This window comes from Eublepharis macularius, chromosome 8 (genome assembly GCF_028583425.1).
Source record: "Eublepharis macularius isolate TG4126 chromosome 8, MPM_Emac_v1.0, whole genome shotgun sequence".
Taxonomy (NCBI): domain Eukaryota; kingdom Metazoa; phylum Chordata; class Lepidosauria; order Squamata; family Eublepharidae; genus Eublepharis; species Eublepharis macularius.
In genome coordinates, this window is record NC_072797.1 from 60,761,691 (window position 1) to 60,781,152 (window position 19,462).

At 39.9% G+C, this 19,462-nt stretch overlaps 1 pseudogene; it reads right to left on the minus strand.

The window, feature by feature from the left end:
- Positions 1-17,385: 17,385 nt before the first annotated feature.
- On the minus strand, positions 17,386-18,283 carry LOC129335115 (uncharacterized; annotated as a pseudogene).
- Positions 18,284-19,462: the final 1,179 nt, after the last annotated feature.

Below are 19,462 nucleotides of genomic sequence, written 5' to 3' on the forward strand. Positions count from 1 at the left end.
GTTGGAGACACGATTGAGGCAGAGGTGACAAGCATCCAAATGACTCTTACCCATCCAGCTAGGAAGCTCTCCTTGACTGTGTCAGCTTGCTTTGCTCCTGCTGCTTGGAGTGCTGATCCTATGTTAAAAGGAGTGCAAGGATTGCTTGGCTAGGGGAGTATGAAGAGCAGTGTCCAGATACCCTGATCCATGGCCTTGCTCTGTCCTCTTCCTGAAGGGGGAGAGTCAGGTGAAGGCAATCTGCATGCAGTCCTGTCATGAGCTGCAAGCATCCCCTGCCCCCTCCCCTGGTCAGAAGCACCCTGTCAAAAACAGTTGCCTGAGAGGCTACCTCTTTGTCAGACAGGGGCCTAGAAAGCAGGGTCAGCCCCCCCCCCCCCCGCTGCCCACCTTGAAAGTGGAGGCTGGCATTTGGGTGGAGGTGCTGGCCCAATTGGGAGGGAAACAGGAGAGACAACTGTGGATGAACAAGCTGGGCAACTGGTTCCCCAACTCCTCCTTAGCTGTCAGCATGTCCTCACCCCTTTGAGCAGAGACTCTGAAGACAGGTACCTGTTAGGATTCTGTAATGGCAGATTAGTCAGACAATCTGGATTTAGCTCTCCTGTTGGGATTTTTACAAGTGTCATTCTCTTCAGTCATGAAAGAGTTAATTTGTTTGTGTTTAGTTAGAGATAACTAGTTTGCATAAGACCAGTTAGATGTTGAGTTGTTCTTCCTGCCAGGGTAAAAAGGGAGTTGCATGCTTAATGAACAGATCTAGGATTGATTATTGGGTGACCAGGTTTATTGTGGGGCAATTGACATTCTTTCCTTTACTCAGGATGCCATTGCTCTCCAGTTAGTTAGACTGTTATCTTGAGGATGTAAGGATGTAGGAACTAAGTTAGCTCTTCTTTATTTTATCTCCAATGTACCCTTTATTATTTTTCCTATATGTAGTAAACATTTATTTTAGAAGCTGAACACACGTGTCTGTGACTCTTTATCTGCTGTGCAAATTTTCTACTCTGCAAATATACTTATCCAACAAAAGGCCATGCAGCCCAGACGTTCTAAGACACAGCATTGTGTGTTTTCAGCTTGAAAGGGCAAGCTAAAAAAAATTTTTTTTAAGGGATCCTTCCCTTGGATTTTTTCCTATGCTTCTTACTGGACTTGCAAACTGAAAAAGGACTCTTTGCCTAGCGCTCCGAGGTGAGGCAGCCAGAGAGCAAACTCCCTTTGTTGCCTGAGCCAAAAGGAAGAAAGAATCATCACCACTTCAAAGAAACTCACAGCTTGCCCAATCAGAGAACAACAACAACAGCAGAACCCCAAGGGGAAATGGAGCTGGGAGAGAAGGCACACGGCAACTCCAGTTTGGTGAGACCCAATCTATTCCTTCCTCCATTCCCAAACTGGATGAGGATAACTACCTCATATGGCAAGCCAGTGTTACCTGTGCTTTAGATGTTCATGATTTGAGCCACATAATCTCTCAAGAAGCACCTCAAGATGAGAGATACTCATTCATGAAAAATGACTCAAGGGTTTGTCATGTCTGTAGCCCCTACACTCATGTCATAAGTTCCAGGGGTACTAAATGCTAATACTGTGTTACTGTCTGATTTCATATTGCAACTGCTATGTACATCATTGTTTGATTTCATAGACTGTATACATCACTTTTGTTTTCTCCCTCTCATGGCCTGAGAACACAGCTGGGGGAGCTATGGCTAATCTATCTCTTCGAAGCTCAGGAGAATGACCTTGCAGTGTCTGCAATGTCTGAAATGTTACAGTTCTCTATATCTTGTCTAACTAATGTGTAAACTCCAGAAAAGTTTCCCAGACTTCTTCCTGCTCAAACTTGTGGTTTAGAAGGGAGGGGAATCCCATCAAGTCTTTATTCCTTTCAAAGAAGCTGTACTGCTTGGATGCTTCTTTGGCTTTAAGTAAATTTATGGACTTGTGCATACGGAAAGATCTGATTTCTGAATAAAAGTCATTTAACCAAGGACCTGAGTCTTGCTGAAATGATCCAGGGATCTGTCTGCCATATCTTATCATCCATAATCTGACAGGGTTAAGCTTATGATGCTCCCGACCCTAAACAAAAAGGATGCCCCTCTGCCTATTAACGCAGCCACCACTAAAAGTTTGTGGCAAGCTTTAGAGGAACGTAACAGCCATAAAACAGTAAGCCAAGTCCAATTCCTAAGGAGACAGCAATACAACTCTAAACTCTCTGAAGGGGGGGATATGGAAACTCATCTTAATTAAATAATGTCTTTGGTCAATGAGCTCAGGGCAGCAGGTATGTAGTACCAGACAGTGAAGTAAATGCCATGATTTTTTTTAAATTTTTTATTGGTGAGTATACTTTTCAAATTCAATACATACATTCCCTCAATATCTAATTAACCCTATCCCCTACCCTTTTCCTCCCCCCTCTCTATCGACTTCCAACAGCTTTCCAACCCTTAACCCCTCTTATTACTTAATAAGTCCCTTACTCTAAGCACATTCTAATTTTTTCCCCAGGTATTCTATCATATATATCAAATATCCTATCAATATAGTATACTTCTATCAATTATGCTATCAAATATTCTATCAGTATAATATACATCTATCAGCTATACTATCAATATAGTATAGATCTTATACCCCTCAATATAGCAGACCAGTATAATATAGAATAATATATAACAGAAGTCTTAATTTAAACATATTCTATTTCTTTTAAACATATATTCTATCAAATATACTATCGTCATTATAATATGTATTAAAACCCCTACTGTGTGCCCTGCCACCAATGTGGTACAGCATACAACACCGTACTACACATTCATTATATAATATACAATCTGATCCACTAACATTATAGTATATATAGTATGCCCCATCAGTATATTTATTTAGCTATTCCCTTATTCATATACTCTAAAAAAGGTATTACTTATCCTAACCTCCCTATCTTATTCTTTACAAAATCAGTTCTAAATTTCACCCCTTTTCTACTATATTATACTCCAAGCTTAGATTAAAATAGATATAAATTCTTAATGGTAAAGTCACTTCTCTCTTCTGTTTAAAATGTCTTATTTTAAAAATTCTCAAACTGCCACAGTTCTCCTTTCACATCCCATTTTTTCCCCAAAAATTGTTTCAATTTTGCCCAGTCCGCCAAATACTGTCCCAGATCCAGGTCTTTGAGTTTTCTTCTCATTTTATCCATCTCTGCCATGTACAACAATTTGTAAATCCAGTCCTCTACAGTAGGTACTTCTTGCATTTTCCATTTCTGCGCATACAGTAATCTTGCTGCAGCTGTCATATAAAATAACAATGTTCTATTTTGCACTGGAACATTCTCCATTCCCAAGTTCAGTAGCAGCAGTTCTGGGTTCTTATTTATTTGGGTTTGTAACACCTCATTAATTACTTCTATTATATCTCCCCAGTACTGCTTCGCTACTTCACAAGTCCACCACATGTGATATAATGATCCTTCGTGTTTTTTACATTTCCAGCACTTATCTGACATATTAGCGTTTCCCAGCGCAATTTTCTTCGGTGTTAGGTACCACCTGTATATCATCTTGTATACATTTTCTCTAATATTCGTACACGTTGTAATCTTAATTGTATTCTTCCACAAGTGCTCCCATGCCTCCATTGCTATTTCTTTATGAAAATTTATTGCCCACTTCACCATCTGTACTTTTACTACTTCATCTTCAGTATACCATTTTAGAAGTATCTTGTAGATCTTTGAAATTTTTTTCTTGTCTTCTTGTAGCATTACTTCTTCCAATTCTGAGTTTTCCATTCTTATTCCTCCTCTTGAACAGTCCGATTTGTAAAGATCTCTAATCTGTCTGTATTGAAACCAGTTATAGCAAGGAGACAATTCTTCTTCTGATTTTATTTTTGGCATTAAATGTTGTATTTGTATTATCTCCTTGTAAGTTAAGCATTGCTGTTCGTTATCGACAGTTCTCGGGTCTATTACTTCATACGGGACCACCCAAGAGGGGATTTGATCTTCCAGATACATCTTATATTTCTTCCAAATTGTGAAGAGGCTTCTTCTAATATAATGATGCAGAAACAAAGAGTCCATTTTTATTTTATTGTACCATAGATATGCATGCCATCCAAATATTTTCTTGTAACCTTCCAATGCCAGAAGTTTGCGATTTCTCAACGTTATCCAATCCTTTATCCATGTCAAACAAATTGCTTCATAATACAGTCTTAAGTTGGGTAGTTGCAAGCCACCTCTTTCTTTTGCATCCTGTAACACTTTCATTTTAACACGTGGTTTCTTGCCTGCAAAATTCGAAATTTTTCTTTGCCATTTTTAGAATTGTTTAGAGTCTCGGATAATCGGGATCGTTTGTAACAGAAACATCACACGAGGTAGAACATTCATTTTTATTGTCGCGATTCTGCCCAGCCATGATAAATTCAACTTGTTCCACTTTATCAAATCTCTCTCTATTTGTATCCACAACTTCTCATAGTTGTTCTTAAATAAGTCTATATTTTTTGCAGTTAGTTCAATTCCCAAATATTTTACTTTGTTTGTTACCTCGCAGTCCGTTAATTCCATCAGTTCTTGTTGTTTCTGTTTAGTCATATTTTTGCATAGTATCTTCGACTTCTTTTTATTTACAAAGAAACCAGCCAGATCTTCAAATTCCTTTATCTTCTTTATTACCTTTGGCATATTGTCAATTGGATCCTCTACAATCAACATTATGTCATCCGCAAATGCTCTGACCTTGTAGGTAAACTCTCTTATCTTTATAACTCGGATTGCGCCGTCCTCTCGTATCTGGATCATCAATATCTCCAAAATCAATATGAACAGCAATGGAGACAATGGGCAGCCTTGCCTTGTGCCTTTGCTTATTTTCAGTTTTTTTGTCAGATTGTCATTCACTACAATCGCTGCACTTTGGTCTTTATAAATTCCTTTAACTGCTTGTATGAACTTTTCTCCCATTTGCAGCTTTTCCATGGTGGCGAACATAAAGTCCCAGTTCAGATTGTCAAATGCTTTTTCTGCGTCTACGAAAAAGAAACCAACCTCTCTATCACAATGCTTATCATAGTATTCAATAGCATTTATTACTATTCTCAGATTGTCTTTAATTTGTCTATTAGGTAAAAATCCCGCTTGTTCATCTGCAATGAATTCCGACATCCATCCTTTAATTCTTTCCGCCAACACCTTTGCAAATATTTTGTAATCATTGTTCAACAATGAAATTGGTCTATAATTTTTAACAGTAGTCAAATCTTGTCCTTCTTTTGGAATCAATGATATGTTAGCCTCCTTCCAAGAATCAGGAATCCCTTGATCCTGCATAGCACCATTCATCACCTCTTTCAGGAGAGGTGCCAATTCTTGGCCCATTGTTTTATAAAATTTTGCCGTTAGTCCATCCGGGCCTGGCGCCTTCCCCAATTTCGTTGATTGAATAGCTTCTTTTATTTCTTCTTCTGTCACTTCCTTATTCAATTTCTCTTTCCATTCTTCAGAGAGTGTCGGAAGTTTCATCTTATCTAAATATTCCGCTATTAAATCTTTGTTCACCTCTTTTTTTTGGTATAATTTTGCATAAAATTTAAAAAAGGCTCTACTAATGGCGACTTGATCACTTAATAACTTATCATCTTCTCGTATCGTACTGATAATTTTCTTCTCCTTCCTCTTTTTTAGTTGCCATGCCAAATATTTCCCAGGTTTATTTGCACCTTCAAATGACCTCTGATTCATCCTCTTTAAATTCCACTCCAATTCTTTGTTGTTCATTGCCGATAACTGTTCTTGCAATATTTTTATATCCTGATATATTTTCTTTTTGCCTGGTCTCTTTTTGAGCTGAATCTCTTTGGCTTTAATTTTTTCCATAATTTCTTGTCTTTTCTCCTCCTTTTTCCTCCTGTCTCTCGCATTCAAGTCCATTAGTATCCCTCTGATCACGGCCTTATATGTGTCCCAAACCTTATTTGTCAATACTTCTTTATTCAAATTGTATTGCAAAAAGAACTTGGTCTCTCTTCGCAGCAACGCAATATTCTCTTCCATTTGTAACAAGTCTTCATTTATTCTCCATCCTCTTCTTTTACTACCAAATTACCAAATTTCCACACAATTGGATTATGATCTGAGCCTACCTTTGGCATTATTTCCACCTCTTTAGTCCAGAGCAACAGTTTTTGGAGGCCCAGATCATATCAATTCTTGATAGTGTAGAGTGTCTTGCACTTTAGGCTGCAATCACTTTAGGCTGTAGTTCCTCCTTTATATACAGCACAACACCCCTCTTTTTCTGTTTGGAGGCAGCTACAAATTCTTTTCCAAGTTCTGCCATTTTCAAATATTTTACATCTTGCTTTCTAATATGTGTCTCTTGTAGGCATACAATTTTACATTTCTGTTTTACAAGCCAGTGGAAAATAACCTTACGTTTACAAGGTGAGTTTAGTCCATTTACATTCCAAGATATAATTTTACACTCCATGATCAAGCTTTTGTGGGTTTTGGTAAGTCCTTTTCATTTTTACTAATAAAATCCTCCATTTCCTGACCAGATCTGATGCTCTTTCTTGCTCCACCAAACTCAAATGTCAGTCCCTCTGGTATTTCCCATCGGTATTTTACTTTCATTTTTTTTAACATCTGGACTAGCTCTCTGTATTTCTTTCTTTCCAACAACACCGATCTGGGCAGTTCCTTCATGATTCTTACCGCCTTTCCATCAACTTCTAGAGGATCCTGAAACTGTTTGGTCACAATTAGTTCTCTTGTATTTCTTGTCGTAAATTGCACAATCATATCCCTTGGTAAGTTCCTCTGAGACGCAAATTTTGAGTTAATTCTGTACACCACATCTAGGAGAGCTGCAATTTCCTCTTCCTCCTTCCCCAGGTACTCTGCCAAAATTTCTGTAATCTGCTCTCGGGCGGTCTTTTCCTCTGTTTCCAGGATCGAACGAAATCTTAGTTGTTTCTCCATTTGTTTACTTTCCACGATGGTCACTCTCGCTTTCAAACCTCTCATCTCTGTCTTCTGCAGATCCATCGTATTTTCTACTACCTTAACTCTCTGCTGCGTATCTGATACGTCTTTTACCAGTTCTGCCATTTCCGATTTAAGTGTCTATTTAAAGTCTCTAAAGTCTTTTACCATCTCCTGTATCATACCTTTGAGCTCTTTATTGCCTTCTGTAACTTCAGAAACTTTTTTTATCAAGATTCTCCATCGCAGCTTGCCACTCCTTCATCGACATCGTGGGGCTAGATTTACCACACTCCCACGAGTCTGCCCTTTTCCTTAAATCCGTGGCGCTGATTTATTGCTTCCAATTGCTTTAAAAAGTCCCAATTTACTCAGTTTTAGTTAAAAGTTGTTTTGCTCAGTCCAAAATGTCGGGCGTTTTTTCTCTATGGTTTTAACTTGAAGCAAACGCCCTTACCTTCTTCCAAGATGTCCTACTTCCTGTTTCATTGAAGCCAAAGCTTTGCCCTTCTCCGAAATGGCGAACTTCCACTTCCTGTATTAACACAGACCGCCTCTTGCCAGTCTCTTTATGGTCCTGACGTACTTCCTGTTACTTTAATGTTTGCAGCAGTTCTTGCGATATTCAGGCTTTCCCACAGTCCAGTATCTCTTCCCACCGCAGGTATGTAAACAATATCCAATTTTCCACCTTAACTACAGTTTAAAATGCCACTTTTTAAATTTTCCCTTGCCGGAATCTTCCCCTTCACTTAATCAGTCTGTCGCAGTTTTTAAATCCAGTTTTAAACTTTATTGCTTGCTTAAATCTGTCCCGGTTTGAGAGATAGCAATCTTTACCTTCTTAAACGTCTTTTCTTGGGTTGTAATCGCTGCTTCTTTTAATCAAACGAATCCGTTTCCCTTACTGCTTATCGAAGCTTGGGCATGCAGGTCTTATGCCAATACAGTTGACTCCTGAGCCTCTGCAGAGATCTTAGCAAACCTGTCTTCGGGTGGGACCTCAAGGGCGGGAGAGAGCTCATTGCTTAGAGCCCCCCACCACCCGAGATCAACGCGCCCTCAGGTACAGTGTGTACTTGCCTGTTCTCCACCTGAGAACAGGGGGCCGCGGGCAATCTGTGCCCCTCCAGCCTCCACAAACAGCAGCACGGACAGCTCAGCTCTTAGAGCTGCTTTAGACCTCCATGGATCCCGAACCGGAAGTCCGTAAATGCCATGATTTTTAATAGTCTTCCAGAATCATATGCCAGCCACATCTCTGTCCTTGAGTCTAAAGGAGAGGTGGAACTTTTTAACATCATCATCAATTGCTTGCGTGATGAGGCACTAAGGAACCTCCACTGATGTAACAGGGCTTTGTGTAAGTGCCAGATCTACTGGCATTTGGGCTAGGCTGCTTCCATAGCACTTTTGGTACCCCCTTAAGGACTTCTCTGTAAGTTTTGTAGTTGCAGAGTATTAATTGAGTTAGTAGATTTTTCTCAAAACAATATCTTTCTTCAACCATGGAAACATTTATTCAGCCTTAGTTATTGTTAGCAAAGTCCACCAACATTACCAAATTTGACCTGTTCTGCATAATAACTTGGTAGAATCCTAGAGTGGACCACAGTGTATAGGTGGAGACTCTTGTTTTTGAATGCTCTCTCTCATATTCTGAAAAAAAATCCTGCATGTGGGAAAAAAGGGTCTCTCATTTGCGACCCTTTTTATATATGAAAGCATTCAAAAACATGTAGTCTCAAGTGAGGCAGCAACAAATTCTACCATTTCAGCTTCCACTTGGATCTGTATTTTAAGTTGGATCCTTCCTATTTGCTTTCCTGCTCAGTCATACCCCATTCATCTCATCACAGCAGCCTTGGCTCCACCAGACTTATTGTCAATGCAGGTCTCATGATCTCTGGTATAGCCTTTTCAGTGGTTAAAAGGATTCTGTACTCCCAACAACTCAATGTTTCAATCAACTATTAGTTTTCTTGTGATTAATAGATGAAAATCTTTAGTCTATGTAGTGACGATAAATTCTGAACAGATCTACTTAGAAGATCCATGTTATTCATTGTTCCTTGCTCCCAGGCCAGTGTCTTTAGCATTTCAGACATATGTACTTAGGAGGTTGTATTCATTCTAATGTTTTTTTTTTAAAAATAACATTATTAAACATCTTAATATATTAACATCTACAACTGGCTTGCAGACTTTGCTGACTGCCTTTTAATGGACCATCTCATTGTTCATCTGTGTCACCAATACCTTTTTAAATGTAAGTTGCCCCCAAATGAATATGACATTATGCTTGTGATGACAGCAAAATATGGTTCAGTTTAAGTTAGGGTTGAAAGGTATCCATGCTTAAAAATAAATTGATTATTGACATTATTTTTTCCTGTGGATCAGTGTGAATGAGCTTCAAGACCCCACTTCAGAAGAAGCTGACTTCAGTTACCTTGTGGAAAAAATATATATTTCGAATGTGGAGTGTATCAATTTTTTGGGAACAAAAGGAGAGCTCAGTGCAAATTTTGTCAGAACAGGCAATGCTATTAGAGTAATAGCCTGTCACAGTTATTTTTCATGAAATTGCTTTAATGATTGGAAATTCTGCTGCATATTTTGAGCTTAAATAAATCCAAACCATTCATAAAATATTTATGTGAGATGTTTAAAAAGCTCTTATAAGTATGTTTTTTTTCTGTAAAGATTAATGTATAATCTCTACAAAATCCATTTTTTTAAAATAAAAATACCAATACAGTCTCACTTGCACTTTTAAAAACATCCTAAACGTTTTGAAACAGTCTCTCATGTTAGTTTTTGGGCAAACCAATCCAAATCACATAGAACAACGAACCTTTTGTTTTCTCACTGTTCTACAATATTAAACTAACACACACCTCTGGAATTTGAATAAAAGAGAGCATACATTTTTCTATATAGATGGTAACTTTTTCATTTTCTACCCACGTATCTGGTTGATCACTACATCATGGACAACATGCCCATGAATGTAAGACAGCATAGATTATGCATAACTCTATAGGCTTTGAAACTTCTCTGGCGTGGCAGGAATGATAAACACCAAGTGGGGTGACAGGTCACTGACAGGTTTGGCCTCAATGACTCTTTTCTCAAAGACCAAAACAGCCCTGGGTAGGGCTGCCTCCTCCCCGTGCCTTTTACTGATAGAAACCAAGGGTGGAAGGTTGGCTATACTGTTGTGGTTGCTTGACAACTGCCACTGAGGGCATTCATTTCTTAAAACAGCAGGTGCTGCTCCTTCTATTTTGGAATTTTAATTTTTTTTAAAGATTTCATATTTTTCTGAAAACCTGAGTCTTTCCTCAAGATTGTAGAAAGGTCTGTTTTGTCAATCCATGACTCTACTTAAATATCCATAGATTTAAATATCCATAGATTTGGCCACATTGAGGATTAGATACAGTTAACAACTGGGGTGCCCACAAGGACTTATGATGGCATCTCATTTTCCCTCCTCCCATTATATCCTCTTTCTCTTCCCTGAAAACCTCCATAGCCTGTCCCCCTTTCCTGCTTCTTTATATCCTTCCCACCAATCAGCCAGGCTACCTTTATTTGCCTGCCCCCCCACACTATTTGAGGCTTCTCCTCCCTTCCTCTATTTGGGAAAACTATGTCCCAGTTGCACTGTTCTGCTGGGCTGGGTACAGTTGCATGGAGTTGGCCACTAGGCCAGGCCCAGTTGTACCATAGGGAATCTTCAAGGACCGAAAGCAGCTTACATTATTTTCCTCTCCTACATATTATCCTAACAACAACCCTGTGAGGTAAGTTAGGCTAAGTGGATATGTCTGGCCAAAAGTCACCCAGCAAGCTTCCATGGCAGAGTAGAGATTTGAACCTCCATCTCCCAGATCCTAGTCTGAAACTCTAACCACTATACCACACTGGCTTTCAGTTGGCGGCTGCTGTTGAAGAGGAGCAAGCAACCAAGAAGCCTATTTTAAAAATGTTTTCCCTCATAAAAATTCCAGACATTTAGGCAATTAACATGCCATGAAAGGGGCTACATTAAATCTTCTCTTTATTTGTTTACAATACACAGGAAAATTTGAGGAATGTTTTTTAAATGAGGGAAAGCTTCACACTATGGTTGTTTCCAAACATCCTGGCATAGCTCTAAACAAACACAATGAGGGCATCTTCCTGGTGCAATTTCTGACATCATCACGCCACTATCCTGTTTTCGTGGCACTATGATGTCAGAAATTGTGTTTGTTTAGTGCTATGCCAGGATGTGTGGAAATGACATCTGACTCCCACTTTTAGTGTAAAGGGGTGCAGTACAGAATTTTACTACATGGACTAACTTCACTATGTAGAACTGTATAATTCTATAGTTTGACTGTTGTCACAACTGCATCGTCACACAGTGTCTGTAGGAAAATAACCACTCTCTACTAACTTCTAGCTGCTTCAAACTAATGCTATGGCTGTTAGGTGCATCATGCAGCTTTATGCCAAAAACTAACTCCAGGCTGTTTGACCTCGGTACCACCCCACTTTCCCTTTGTGCATGTAATCATCCATGCTAGGTAGCCCCAAAGCAGGCATGAGTGGTCCACTTCCAACTAGGTAGGGCTGATTGGCAAGGACCCTAAGGTATCTAAGGTTGGGCTATTCCTAAGCCAATCCATCATTTGCTTGTGGGGCCAGCTGTGTTAGGAAGTGAATGCCCTCAGTACTGAGCAACATCAATTAAATCCCTAGTTGCTTGAGCAGCATGTGCGTGTTGAGGAGGGGCGAAATGAATGAAAGGGGTGTTGGAGATGTATAAAGGAGACTTTATACATCTCTGAACATTTTTGATGCACAGGCTGGTTTCAATGAACGTAAAAGTTACACTGACCAAGTTTGAAACCATGACAGATTGCCCATAATGTTGGGACCCATTTGAGGCTGCCTATTAGCAGCAACCAGCACTAAATACTTAAGATGATGTAGCTCAGCTGTAAATAAAACTAGTTATATTGTGTCTTTCTTTGGTATAGATACAATTGTTACCAGTTTCTTAAAAATGCAGTTGTAAATGCAGGTTTTCTTTGTACATGTTTGTTGAGAATATTAAGGATCTCATAGCTGAAAATTAGAAACTTTTAAAAATCTCAATATTAAAATTACACTGAAGTCTTTTATATTCTCTAAAGCCTTCTTATAATAACTCTGATAATTCAATATTATTGGTTGGTCACTAATTCATAATTAATAGTGTGTATAGCATGCAGCTTGGTAATTTAGCCATGTAGCTGGAACTGCACTCTTTCAGAGTGTTGCTACATGAAGCAGTCAGCACAAGATGGACTGAGTCTGGCATTTATCTTATAAACTAGAAGTATTTACTAAGATCCCTTCAAGCGGGGTCCTTTGAAGTAATTTTGTTGTAATGGACAGTAAACATATTGCTGTTCATTTAATGCACTAAAGATGTTTAAAAAGTAACTGCAATCAATTGAAGCAATTTTGATGCACTGGACAATAAAAATATTGGAAAGTAATTTGAAAGTAACGATTTGTCACATCTGTTGTGGGAAAGAATATTAGCTTTTTCTCCTGAGTACAAGGTACTTTAAGAAAGTTGAATAATAAATCATATTTATATTTCGTTAGTTTACAGACATCAGAGGATATTATCCCTAAAAGCTAATATTCATTCTGTCCTCCAAAGACTTTGCATCTTTTTAATCGCCTCATTTAGCTTAACAATTACAAGTGGAAAGTATCTGCAGTAAAACTGTCAAGCACAGTACAAACCAAGGCCTCATAACTTACTTGGATGAATATTATCTGAAGTGGGAAAAGCATTTTATGTGGTGAAGCTGAACCAATATATTTGACCATACCCTGACAAACAGTTATGCAACATGGGGAGGAGGTGGGTTTCTGAGAATCTTGTTTAGTATTTTGAGAGTATCTCAGGGTCACCTTCCTGCTCAGACACTTTCCTAGGGTATCCACAGGACTTTAAGGGGAATAAAATATGTTACTGTTCTGTTATCTGCTCTGACCTATACACAGTGTGTGTCAAGTTTTGTGCACAGTGTGTATTGAGTCTTAAATCTAGAGGTGTGCAATTGGGTATAACTGATTCAATAAAATGCTTGATATTTCTGGTATTAGATCAGCAATATCCAGTACCTCAAAAGGCACTCATAATATTTCCAAATTCTGATATTTCATTCCTTATAAATACCAGAAACTTCCAGAATTTGATCAGGAGGCCTTTTTGCTATTCTGCTGGTGCCACATTGCCGTTAAAAGGACCACTGTTTCAATGTGTAGCAAACCTGACCTCCAGACTCAGACACCAGGCCTACCATCCATTATTTTCAGCACACCACCACTGGTCCACAATGAATGGACCCTTTAAACTTTAAAGAAACATTATTTTTAATGGGCTGTAGACCCAGCCTCCAGACTTGCCCTTTAAACTTAAATGTGATGTAAAGCAGCTAAAGCATGCTTCCTCTCCCTCCAGGTACTTCAAAAATGATTCTTTAATTCTCTCATAGTTTTGGAAAGGTCATTGTTATTATTTTGTCTCAGTTTTGGGAATATTGATACTTTTGAAATAATAATTAAAACAGATTTTTTCCTGACATGACTTACTTTGTTTGCAGTGCTTATCCAGTGTTGAGTTGAACATGATTTGCTCACAATTCAAAACAAACATAATTTTGAACAATGTTGCATCTGTTTTCCAGAGCTGCTGTAGCACAGTGGTTAAGTGGTTCGGCTGTGAATCAGCACTCTACTAGTTCAAATCCCACTACTGCCATAGGTGGCCTTGGGTAAGCCACTCCTCTCAGCCCCAGCTCCCCAGCTGTGTTGTGAAGATAACAATAACACTAATAATAATAATACTTCTGGGTTGTGGGGATAATAAAAACACTTCTGGGTGAAGCATTAATCCATCTAGAAGAGTGGTATATAAGCACAGTTATTGTTGTTGTTATTTATCTGCACAGTGGCAGCATTCAACTTGATACTTACTCACTTGAATGCCCTTGGGTTATCATATGCCCAGTATAAGACTTCCCACCTTCTCTACACTACCATTTGCTGTGTGGTGCTGACCCACTTATCCTCCCAATGAGCAACATGGCACTATCTGGATATTATGAGGCAAAGCAGGGATTTTGGGTTTTCTTATGACTGGCCTCTTAGGGGACAATTCTTTGCCTGCCTTATTTTATCTCAGGAGGGACAGGATAAATAGTCTTGATTCTTGGATTGGTTAGGCCATAACTAGTTTTCAGCAGGAATAGAATAAGGTAGGTTGCTCATGACAGGGCAAATTGGTGAGTACTCTGAGGCATAATGCAATGATGGAGGGGCATTCCAGTAATGGCTCATTATTTGTTTCATGGCAAGGTGGGTTTAGGAAGGAACACTCTGGGTGCTGAGCACATCATTGATAATCTCTTATTTTTCTGTGCAGCATGGAGGAGAAGGAGGAGGGTTGGCACCTTTTGGCATAATTCATGTACTGATGAGGATAATGTTAATTAATTGTGAACCACATTTGGAACCAGGGTGGAGTTGCCCAAATGATAGAATTGCCATGAAACTAGATCACAGGAAAACACCACACTGGTAATGATTATAGGCCAAGCTACAAGTGACGAATGACACTTGAACGGCAAGTGTATTTCTCCTTGTTCACTTGCCCTCCACTCAATCCACTTGCCGTTCAAGTGTCATTCGTCACTTGTAGCTTGGCCCTATATCTGGCCTATAGTGAGGTCATTTGTAACCTGGTAGCCTTTTCTTACTTCCATGGCTTTTACTAGACTGCAGGGAAAAAGATGTGTCTAATCTTACTATACTAAAAGGTAAGCAGTATTGGCAATGACTCACTTTTTATCCCAGCGCAGGCACACTTGCAGGCCCATCCATGGGGATCAAAAGTGAGTTGTTGGCAATACGGCTTGCCTCAGAGGCCCCAAGGAGACCACTGTGGCATTGGGAAGGGCTGGCGTGGTGGTGCAGCTGCTATGGGGACTTGGAGGCTACACCACTGTGCCTCCCTGCTGCCTGCACCAGGCCTCTGAGGGGCCACAGTGGTGGCAGGGGAGGCCAACAACATGTCACAGGCCACCCAAGGTCCTGCAGTGGCCATGGAGGTGGCTGGGAGGCCTGGTACAGTGCACGGCCATCCCAAGGCTCCACAGCAGTGGCCCGCCAAATCAGTTTTCTAAAGCCCATTCTATTTTTCTACACACAACATGCTCTGTTGCTAGTATTACTATATTAAGCAATACAGCATAATGACTGAAATTCCTTGACAGTAATTCTGACTCACAAGTTTGAGAAATTTTCAGTGTAAAGCAGCTAACACATTATCTCATTGTCAGATAAAAGTGGAAAGGTGAATGTGGTACTTAATCAATCATTTCTCTCCATTGTATGAGAATTTAAATGTCCCTACAAGCAGGGCAGTTCCTTAGAGAAACTCCTAGCTCATCCACTGAGGGAAAGGCATTTGAAAAATTACCCTATATCTCAACATGCTTACTATTTGTCCCTCCGAAGCCATTAACAAAAATGGGGGAGAGAGATTAGGGAAGAGAAATGTCAAGCATTGTGAATAAGGGAGGGTAAATTAGTCAAGGGGACACTAAACATTTGCACATTTGCATGCCGATAATTAGTTCTATATACATGAAGTTCAAGGCTGGCCAGTACAACCTGAAATCCACAGAGCCAAACATAGCCCATCAGTCAAGTCCTGTGGTCTCCTGGGTGCTTGAGAATCTCTTTTTCTTTTGAAGTCCTAGTGAGACAGCATAAAGTAGACCCTAATGGTCATCATCATTATCATAGACGGTGTGTCATAAATTCCACCTATCCCTTTCCCTTGTCCTTAATTTATGGTCCTGCCTTTTTAAAACCAATGTCTCAATTGTGCCCTGAATTTTGTCTTTTGGGGATACCTTCTTAACATTTTGCTAGCATGAATTGATCAATTAGTCATTCTTCAAAACTTTGCTTCTTGTCTGGCACCTATAGAAGTTAAAATTCTCAGCAGGGAATGGATGCATCTTTTATCTAGGTAAATACATGTATACTGAGTCACTATTCCATGCACAACCTGACATTCTGCACATTGCAACTGTTGAGCTGAACTGAACTGTTGATAACATGTTGTATGACAATATATCTTTAACCAAAAGAATCACAGAATCATAGAGTTGTAGAGTTGGAAGGGGTCTTACAGACCATCTAGTCCAATCCAATGCAGGAACAACCTAAAACATCCCTGACAAGTATTCGTCCAGCAACTCCTTGAAAAATGCCAATGAGTTGATCAAGTCCTACCCTTTGTTGCAATCAGGAAAATCTCTTTTTCCTTCCCTAAGTGAAAGCCTTCTAACTACTTTAAGAGAATAATCATGTCTCCTCTTGACCTCCTCTTCTCCAAACTGAACATTTCCAGGTCACTCAGCCCTTCCTTGTAGGGCTTGGTCTCCAGGACCCTGAACATCCTGGTCGCTCTCCTCTTCACCCGTTCCAATTTGTCCACATCCTTTTTGAAGTGAGGCCTCCAGAATTGCATATAATACTCCAAGTGGGGCCTGTCAATGTGGTATATAGTGGGACAATGACATCTTGTGATTTGGACATTATGCCTTTGTTAATATACCCCAAGTTTGCGTTCACTTTTTGTTGCTGCTGCATCACACTGAGTACTCATATTTAGCTTCCTATCCACCCGTATCCAAAGATCTTGTTCACGTACACTGCTACCCAGAAGTGTATCCCTCACCCAGTATGCATGCTTTGCATTTTTGTTACCCAGGTGGAGAACCTGGCACTTATCTTTGTTAAATTGAATCTTATTCAAATCTGCCCACTTTTCTAGTGGATTCAAATACTGTTGAATTCTAGCCCTGTCTGCAAGGGTGTTTGCTACTTCCAGTTCGGTGTCATCTACAAATTTAATGAGAAATCCCTTCACAACCTCGTCCAGATCATTTATAAAAATATTGAAAAACACTGGACACTTCTATCCAATCGGATATAATGCTGTTGACAAATACTCTTTGGGTGCAAAATCAGAAAGGGTCCAGTAGCACCTTTAAGACTAACCAATTTTATTGTAGCATAAGCTTTCGAGAATCAAGTTCTCTTCGTCAGATGCATGATACAAACTGGTATCAGTTTGTATCATGCATCTGACGAAGAGAACGTGATTCTCGAAAGCTTATGCTACAATAAAATTGGTTAGTCTTAAAGGTGCTACTGGACTCTTTCTGATTTTGCTACTACAGACTAACATGGCTAACTCCTCTGGATCTTTGGGTGCAGTTATCTAACCAGTTCCCTATCCATCTAACCATCATAGAGCCCAGTCCATCGTCCACCAGTTTACCCATCAGAACATCATGAGGAACCTTTTCAAAAGCTTTACTAAAATCTAGATAAACTACATCAATAGCATCCCTGTGGCCCAGTAAGCCTGTCATGTGGTCATAGAATGAGATGAGGTTGGTCTGGCAGGTCCTATTGGGAACAAATCCATGCTGACTTCCTCGTATCACCATGTTGTCTATCAAATGCTTGCAAAATGATGCCTTTAATATCTGTTCCAGTACCTTCCCTGGGACAGAGATCAGGTTGACTAGCCTGAAGTTTCCAGGATTGTCCTTTCCCCCCCTTTCTTGAAGACTGAGGTGACATTTGCCTCCTGCAGTCTTCTGGCACATCACCTGTCCTCCAAGAGGCCTGGTAGGTGATCCATAAAGGGTCTGCAAGCTCTTCTGAAAGGTCTTTAAGCACTCTTGAGTTCACCCCATCTGGCCCAGGAGATTTGTACACATCTAGTACAGCAAGGTGCTTCTCCAAAACTTCTCTGCCCATGTCAACTAGCAGCCTCAAAGCCATGCTTTGCCTACTACCATCTCTAGGTGGGCTTGTTCTTCAGGGAGAAAACTGAGGCAAAGTAGGCATTGTATCTTTCTGCTTTCTCTCTGTCCTCTGTCGGAGGTTCTCCATTTTCACCCAGCAATTGGGGTATCGCCCCTTTCACCATCCGTTTGCTCCTCATGTATCTGAAGAACATCTTTTTGTTTTGGTGAGATCACTGGCCAGTCTTAGCTCATTCTGAGCTTTGCCCTCTCTGAAGGCTGCCCTACACTGCCTAATTATCCCTAGATACTCTTTTTTGGATGCATTGCCTTTCCTCCATTTCTTGAACATCTCCTTTTTCCTCATCACAGGGTACTCTATTCATCCACATTGGCATCTTAGATCCTCTGTCGCATTTCCATCCTCCTGGAATGGTGATAAGAACAACCATCAGCTTGGGTTTTCAATCAATGCAGAATAGGCTATATCAGAGCTTAAAACAGAGGTGACAGAGACTATAGCAATGTGAAATAATGGGCATAGAGATATGCCCATAACACCTCGATTCTCACAGTCTTGGATCACTAAATGCAATGCTGGGACATTTGCAGTTGGATCTTTTTAGTGTTTTTAAAGGCAAGTATCAGCTATGTACCCCACCCCATCCTTAACCCTTCCTCCCACACAGTTTTCCAGTTTAAATTAGAAATATTAAACAAGTACACAAAAAGAGAGATTCTGGTTCATGTGTATGTAAGAGAAATGTGGTTGCCGTTGAACAATTAAACTCCGTGGAGTGGAGGGATTAAACCCCTCTCTCCCCACACTGCAGCCCATGCAACTGCTACCTGCTATTTAAGGTGCTGGCTGGGAAGATCCAGTCACTGATCTCCAATTGTCTTACCTAATTAGGTCAGTCATTTACTCTGGATTGTAATACAGAGATTTATTTCCAACCCTATTTTTATGAGGAAGGATTAAATCTTCATGAGAATTGTGGTCAACATTCAGATATACCTGATTTGCTCTTAACACTTTTTCAAGGAGCTCCACTTTTGATTGCAATGAAGATTTGCTTGAGAATAATATTATGAACAATTCTGCACCGGCACAGTAGTAGCATTCTATGTGGTGGTTGGAGAATTTCTGATCATACATACTTGGTTATTATGCTCTGGATCATCCCCGAGCCCCTTACATCAACTGTCCACCTCGCTGAAGTTTTTCTTTGCTCTTCAGAGGCTGTTGTCATTACTTGTTAAAGGTCAAACAAGTGGACTCTTATCCCCTAGCGCACTGCCATGCATGGTATTGTCCTGGGACCCAATTAGCAATAGTTGGAAATTCAAAAGCTGGTAACATCACTGCCTATAAAGATACTGGAGGTAACTGTATTGTTTGGTGGGGATCAGCTGTTTCATAAAAGAAGAACAAAACTGAACGTTCATGGCCTCCACTATAGCTCAGGGGCATCATGTGGTCTAGATGCGCACAAACAAGGCCAAATAATAGAAGCCATTCAATGATCCACATCACAGTATGACA